The 8,545-nt window shown below is 36.5% G+C and overlaps 1 long non-coding RNA gene across 2 annotated transcripts; it reads right to left on the reverse strand.

Annotated features, from left to right (window-relative positions):
• Nucleotides 1–3,943: 3,943 nt before the first annotated feature.
• LOC110695551 lies at nt 3,944–6,927 on the reverse strand. 2 transcript variants are annotated; one of them, XR_002506112.1, is made up of 2 exons: nt 5,756–6,927; nt 3,944–4,130 (listed from the first exon to the last, which is right to left on the reverse strand). It is a non-coding gene; the product is annotated as an uncharacterized LOC110695551 (long non-coding RNA). The 2 variants fall into 2 exon arrangements; XR_002506113.1 differs by having other exon boundaries at nt 5,873–5,908.
• Between the last annotated feature and the right edge of the window lie 1,618 nt (nt 6,928–8,545).

Raw genomic sequence — 8,545 nt, forward strand, 5'->3', positions numbered from 1 at the left:
ATTATTAGGGTTTAAGCACGGGCTTAAACCTAATTATGATCGGGTTTAGTTAGTTGGACCTTTGTTTTGGTTTTTTCTTTAATTTGGGCTAGTCTTTTGTGGTTTGTGGCTTAACCAGTTATCCATAAGTATTCTTCACTTTGATCCATCACGAAGATGGCTTTATTTATCGTCATTGCACTTCCTGTCGAGACAGGAGGCCAAAAGTAGATGTCTACAATTATGCCACGTGACAGCACCTAATTGATATATATTTTTTTAATTATTTCATTAATTATAAAAAATTAAGAAAAAGATCTTTTAGAAATTTTTTTTTTTTAAAAAAAATACCACTCCAAACACACCCAACCAGCCACCTTAGCTTCCCATTTTTGTTTCCACCCTCGCTAACACCGGCCATCCCCTGGTCACCAACATTAGGCTTTCCTGACACCAACCAGACCCCTGCTCCCTCCCCTACATACGCCGACCACTTGCAGTAGTGCTTGCCGAACCGCCATCAAACACCCCACACCATTTTTCCACCTTATAGTCGAACATTACTAAAGCACTACGGCAAAAAACCTTCACCGGCAGTCCATTAACCCTCCTCCATGTAGCCGCCACATACTTTAGTCGAAACCACCACCTCGAAACCCTGAAATCGAAACCCTAATAATGAAAATCTAGGATTTCAATTGGGGGTTTTTAATTTTAAGGTTTTAGCGTGGTGGCTCTTGGGGTGGAGATAGCAGGAGGAGGGGCGGTTTGGGTTCGCTGGTGCGGGGATGAGAGTTTGGATGTCAGCGGTGGGGAAGGGAGGGGTTTTCAACGGAGATGGCAGGCGGAGGGGAGCCGCGCGGCTAGAGGGGTGAGATGGCAAAGGGAGGGGCACCGGCTAGTGGGGTGTCAGGTTCAGGGTGGCACCGGCGCAGATTGCTCCGTGGACACCTGCGCCGGCGGGGAGTGGTGGGGATAGGGTGGTGGCAGGGGCTGGCTGTGGTGGGTAGTTTTATTTTAATTTTATTTGATTATTTTTTTTATAGTTAAATGTATAATTATTATTTAAAAATTAAAAAACGTATAAATCCTACCGCGTGGCTATTTTTAGCCCTAGTGACTAACGGATTTAACATCCGTTAGTCATTTGGGCATTAAGTGACATTTTTGTTAAATTCAAGGGTATATGGTAAATTTTAAAAATTACATGGGTATTTAGTGAATAAAAAAATAACTTAGGGGTATTTGGTGAAATATCCGTAAATTTTAATTTGGCTTAAAGATATAAAATGACTTAAGAACTTATATAATGAGAAATTAATACTTTGTAAGTGTAATGGCACAATATGAAAAATGATACACAAGCAAGAATGATGACTTGATAGTGACCCAATAATAAGGTATTAACTCAATAATTACTTAGTTTAAAAATGGCTTCATTTGAATATTGAATTTGGTTTACTCGGCTAAAATTCAGCAAAACACAAGAAATATCTAAATCGGAATTGACCCAATAGTACTATCGTAGTTAAACCGAACTTAAGCGAACCGAAGAAACGGAACCAAAATCAACCCCACCCAAAGTCACCCAACCGAAATTAACCCAGTCAAACCCTTTTTGAACTTGATGATCCGACCCAACTCGACATACCTTGACCCGAAATTGTCTCGACTTAACCCGATGCGGGACAAAAGGGTAACCTTGATCCGAACATACTCGAAACGAACATACTCGACTTGTTGTGGGTCAACCCAAACTCCATCAACTTATCCGAATTGACACCTCTACACCTAATCCTAGTTTGAGAGGAAAAAGTGGGATAATGGAATTATTTCTATTGTTGAAGCAATTCAATCTCATAGTTAAGAATATTACAACAGAACTCAAGAAGCAAATATAGCAATTTTATTTGGCTCATCTATAATAATATTATTGAAACACAAAGGGACAAGATGCTACCGTCATGTGTCACCATTCCTTCCATATGACTTGAGGCCACATCAGCACTATGTGTCACCTTATAATGCAACTACTCAATAATTGCACATTAAGACAATAATAACACACTAATGGCTGTGTGATTCCTTGAATGCTAAATTTAATACCATTCAAGCAATTGAACAAAGTATTATTTCGTATTATTTAAATACTATTCTTAAATTTATTATTAGTATATGTTTATTCATTTATAAATATTGTTGAACACTGACCTTTTTTATTTGCTATATTTTTTATTATAAACTTACAAGTTTATAGTAATTTGGGGTAACGCTTGGACCAATAATTGGTTATTAATTCAAATATAGTTAATGAAAAATTAAATAATATAGAAAAACTATCAAGCTACTTCGAATAATAGTAGATTTATAATCATGTATCAACAGAAATTATACTAAATTGATATCATAAGACTATACATAATGACAAATATATCAATATTATTTCACATGACTATATATATACTATCGTCATTCTGAAAGTTCGACCCACTTATTATTCATGTAATCAAAAGAAAATAACTTTCACTACATTCTATGATTTATACATTAAAAATAAATTAGAACGGGATATTTTAATAGATTCCCCTTATTATAAATTTTGTAAATATCAACTTTTTATAGTTTTCATTTATAAAAATCCGATCGAAGATATTCATGGCTAAAGTTGTTCATGGAAGACCGGACAAATGCAAAGTGAGTCAAACTTTCAAACATAAGGAATGTGTATAATTGTATGTATTACGAGTAATGATCATTTTTTGTCAAAGATTTTTAAAGTTTGACCATGAGAACTTAAAATAGGAACAACAAAAAGAGACCAAGGGAGTACCTATTGACTTAATTTTTTATTTTTTTTTTAAATTATGAAATCTATATACTACGTATTAAATGATAACATCAATAATTTTATGACTGATATAGAAATTTAAATTAATGAAAAAAAAGATATCAAATATAAATAATGATGTAACACCCCCAAATAACTCTCTAATAATTAAAAATAATAATCCAAATTTAGGGAGTAACTTAGGAGTATTACCGCCACATGATTACGTAGGGTTAACAGAGTTTTGCAGCGGGAAAATAGTACTTATCTTTTATTAACAATAATAGTAATAGTACTAAGACGCTTCCAAAGTAACTACAAAAGTAACTACAATACTAATACTATGTTAACTAAATTAAACTAGGTGATCACCGCCCATCGTTCCCAATGCAGCATATAGTTTACGTTGTCCGATCGCCATCACCTATCTTCTACTCATCAAAATGATAATTAGTGCCAAGCCAAAACAAAACAAATATGTATTAGCCAAAATGCTACACTAGTGGAAAAAAGGTTATTCGTAACGGGCAAAAAGGGCCCATCCGTAACGGGCGGCGTCCGTTACGTATGCGGCCGTTACGGATGGTCATTGTTATTCGTAACGGGCACTGTCCGTTACGAATAACTCATTATTCGTAACTGACATTTCAAATGTCCGTTACGAATAACCCCTTATTCGTAACTGACGTTTCAAATCTCCGTTACGAATAATGGGTTATTCGTAACGAACATTTCAGATACCCGTTACGAATAAGGCCTTTATTGTATTAAAATAAGTCCTTATTCGTAACAGGCGTTTCAAACGCCCGTTACGAATAAATGATTATTCGTAACTGACATTTGTAATGTCCGTTACGAATAAAGTTTTATAGTATACAATTAAATACTTATTTGTAACGGGCAACAAAAATGACCGTAACGAATAAGTGGTTATTTGTAACTGACAACTCTCCTGCCCGTTACAAATAATCATTAAATAAAATTTTTTTTATTAAATTTTGGCAGCATGTATTTATATATAATTAATTTATATTAATTAAAACCTGTTATAATAAACCTGTTCCTGTAAATAAACAATTATACCGAACAATCTTTCATAAAAATTAATACAACGTATTATAAAAATTGAAGTAGTAATACATTACAAATAAAAACTTGTATAAATTTATCCAACACATACAACAACACTAATAATATTACTTTGTTCTACCTAAGCTAATAGTTATGCATTCAATAAATATTTACTTCTAAAGTATTGCGCCCACAGTTCTCGAACCACATTCAACTCGTCAACATCATACGGTGCTGTCCTTTGACAAAAATCCTATTGAAAAAAAAACATATGAATAAGGTTACAAAATAAAAACAATCCATAATAAAAACAATTATTAGAATAAATGTGATGGTCCAAATTAAAGAAATAAAACTCAAAATATAGAAATAAAACACATAACAACCTTAATTAACTTACATTTTTATTTCTATGAATTGAAATCAATGAAAAGTGAACATTTACTTACTTTTGGGAGCGTATAGAGCCCAACAGGCTTCAAAATTGCCTATCAGACTTCTATCTTTCTCATCTTTCATGTATTGGTCCAAATTAACACAATAAAACACATAACATCCTTAATTAACTTATATATTGATTTCTATGAATTGAAAAAAATGAAACGTGAACATGTACTCACTTTGGGAGCGTATAGAGCCAAAAATGCTTCATAATTGCCTAAGGGACTTCTATCTTACCCATCTATCATGTATTGTTCCAAATTAACACAATAAAACACATAACATCCTTAATTAACTTATATTTTGGTTTCTATGAATTAAAATCAATGAAAAGTAACCATTTACTCACTTTTGAGAGCGTATAGAGCCAAAAAGGCTTTAAAATTTCCTAAGGGACAGAAAGGTGCCAGTTACGAAATAAGTATTTATTTGTAACGGACACCTTACTTGCCCAATCAACAGAACTTCGTAAAAGCAAGACTAAATTATAACCAACTTCAATCTCATATTAACATTGAAGAGTCTATCAATCTTTGACAATTTGTAAATTATAACTAACGTAATCTAATTGCTTAAATATAATTACCATGTGTCCAAATACCACTTTCAAAGATGAATAACATGAGTATATGTAAATGTACAGTTTATATCAACATATTACTCAAATGATCAAGCATTCATTCATTTTACCCACTAGATACATACCAAATCAGCAGTGGGAAAATTAAATATAAAGGGAAAAAAAAGGTGATTCTAAAACTCCTAAATACAGCCTTAATTAACATATATTTCTGAACAAGAAGTTGAACCACTCAGTCCACCAAAAATCCTCTTCATCAAGAAAAAGGGTAACACACATGCAAGGCATCAAGGAAATTGACTTTGGTAACACTTCCCCTATCTTAAGCTTTCTACTATGTGATAAGTAGAAGCAAGAGGTAGATGGTGCATATAAACCATTATATAGGTCAAATTTAGCCAAGCCCATTAAACAACTCAGGAAATTAGCAATAAACAGAAAAGGCCTGAAATGAACTGATCAGAACTGAAATTTCAGAAGTGATCAGAACTGATCGAAACTGAAATTTCAAAACTGAAATTTCAGAACTGATCAGAACTGATCAAAAATGAAATTCCAGAACTGATCAGAACTGATCAAAACTGATCAGAAATAAAATTTCATAATAGATCAAAACTGATCGGAACTGAAATTTCAGAACAGATCGAAACTGAAATTTCAGAACTGATCGGAATTGATCGGAACTAATCCGAACTGATAAAAAAAGACCTAGCTGTCTTTTCTTCTTTATCATACCCACTTGCACAAATTTTCTATAAGTTTGCTTATCTTATTAACATGCTCTGCCAATTTTCACAACTTCATCCAATAATCTAAAATGAAGTAGTCAATGATAACACACTAATATAATAACTCACCTAAATAGACTGCAACATATGGAAAGCCGATCATCAAAAATTTCGCGAACCATGTCAAAAAAAGGAAAACGAAATGTTAACATAGTTATTGGCCATTTTCTGTAAGATCATGCTCACCAGTGTAGTTGATACAGCTCCACAGACGAGAGTTCTTCCATATTTCCAACCCTCTCTTCATCCTCTACATTTCTATACCAAAATTTTCTAAATTCCAATTAAAAAAACTTACCCATTTTTCAAACATGGCATCAAAGAGGTCAAGGACGATTCTTGGGAGGAGTTCTAGTTCAAGTAAACAATATGATCTGGAATTGCAACTTTCGCAATGGCCAACCATCTGAATTGCAACCCGGGAGCAAAAAGAACGGCTTGAGCAACTCTACGGGCGAGAGGTAATCCCTTCACGGTGGTTACACCGCCCTACTATTGAATCTTATGGTTTATATGATTATGTTAAACGTTTCTTGAACGATATTGGAATGAGGATATTTGTTGATATGCACTATCCTACTTATTGTGAATTAACGTGTGAATTTCTTTCCTCTTTGTCTGTTGTGAACAATAAAAATGGGCCGAAATTGATGTTTAGGTTAAATAATAGGAATATTATTTTAACCTTTGTTGATTTTTGTAAATTTTTTTATTTGAATTCTGAATTACCTATCCAATGCCATGAAAAATATTAAATGGAATATATCTATCATGTTTTGACTGGTTTACCAGTACCTAACGCCAAACATTCTAGTGCCAAATCTATCCATCACCCTGTACCTAAAATCTGGCAAAGATTTGCATGTGTTTATTTTCTAGGTAGGAATGAGCCGCATAACGCCCAAACTAATGAACTAGTTGTAATTGGACATTATGTGTTTGGGTACGGTAAACTGAACATTGCTAGATACATCGTCTTTCATCTTAGTAGACATGCCTCGGCTAGTAACCATGCCACTACCCCAATCCGTCTAGGAGGCCTAATTACTAGGAAAGCTGTTAAGAAGGTCGGGTTTGTTGAGAGTGGACCTCACAGTCTCACTTAATGTGGACCAGACACCTACATGACTATTAGGTACCTTGAGAATTTTGATTGCGTACGTTTGGATAGCCAGCGAGTCCTTGTAAGGAATATTTCAAGCATTACCCCAAACTTGAATCCCATTGTGATCATACACTAAATCATGGTGGCGTCCAAAAGGAAGAAAGTTAGAGCAAAAGAGTCGCCAACAAGTTTTAGGAACTTGTAAACCATTCACAGGGTGAAGGTTACACCCCTTAACGATATAAGAGATCGTTAACTCCAATAGGTCTGGAACCATGACTGGAAGTTCGGGGATGAAGGTACAAATCAAATCTAAAAGTGAAAGAACCTGCCCTAATAATAGGCCTCTACTTTATTCTTCTCGTATTCATGTGCGCTTTCTGACTAACATGCAATCAATAGGTTAACCCTAAACCTGTTTATCTATGCTGGTTGAATATTAATGCACAATGTTTCGGGGTTTTCTGATGTCCTGCGGGAGAGTTACAATTCCGAGACTGGAACCGGACGCCTGTACCTGCAAAATAACGGAGACTCCTGAGAGCTCCGCCTCCAACGGTCAAGTTAGTACCTGATTAAGGAGTAATCAATACAGAAATTAAAGTAATGAGGTCTCTCTAGGTGAGAGTGCTTAGTGTTGGTAATCTGCGTCGTTAGCGAGATTAGCCGGTTGTTAATAACTCTGTTCTTCTCTGCTTGATCTCTTGATTATTCGATTCCGTGATTAATGAGGATTAATTAAGTATTTATAGCCTTGAGAAGCGTGCAACTCTCTAGGTTTAAGGTAAACCTAGGGCTGATCGGGCCTCTAGACTGGATTGGGCCTTGGTGGCCGGTTTTCCCATTTGGCATGGGTGGACACGTGGCGTGTCTATAGTGGTCCGTAGAGGACGTATCTGTGACTGACACGTGGCAGGCTCCTGTTGTCCTTCGTGAAGGACACGTGGCGGAACCTGGTTGGTCCACTTGTCAGAAGGTGATTGGTGGATAAAAATCCCCTAATCATTTGCCCCTCACAGGTGGCACGTGACTGGTCACGGGTCGCCTGTGACAGGTGTCGCACGGTGACAGGCGACGGCCTGTTACAGGTGTCACCTTGCAAACGGCCGAGAGATTTTCCCGCCCAAATTTTGAATTTGGAAGCGACCCTTCGCCTTCTCACTTTGCCTATAAAAGGAAGTGCTGACTTCGGTCATTTTCACATTTGAGAACTTTGCGAGAACATTCGGACCCCTGAACTTGCTCTGACATTTCGGACCTTTTCTGCCTACCGCCTGTTCTGACAAGCCGACTGACCCGAACTTCCAGGACTTCATCAACCGTCACTCGTTCAGGTAACTCAGTTCTCTTACTCTTAATTTTCTTTTTATTTTTTGAAATGGCACCATGGAAGCACACGACACGCCCTAAGTTAGCGATCAGCCGGTCACCGGGGACGGCTGAATCTAGGACTAGGAGTGCCGCCTGCCCTTTTCTGGACCCATCTTTGCCCTTTATACAAAGTCCGACTGTATCTGTGTCTATGCAGAACGTGATGGCCAGAACAAAAAAGACTGCTATGATATCAAACTCAGACGGCTCCTCCCAAAGGGTGCTCTTTAGTGAAACATCTGACCAGGCGCCAGATGTAGAACGAGGCGACTGTCAAGCCGACAGTTCTGAGAGAGGGGCCAAGGTGTTCCCTTCCCATCTTACCGTGGACATGTCTAATTTTCCTTCTGCTCCTTCTAAGGGAGAGGAGGCGGGCCCCTCTA

This window comes from Chenopodium quinoa, unplaced genomic scaffold (assembly GCF_001683475.1).
Source record: "Chenopodium quinoa cultivar QQ74 unplaced genomic scaffold, ASM168347v1, whole genome shotgun sequence".
Lineage (NCBI taxonomy): Eukaryota > Viridiplantae > Streptophyta > Magnoliopsida > Caryophyllales > Amaranthaceae > Chenopodium > Chenopodium quinoa.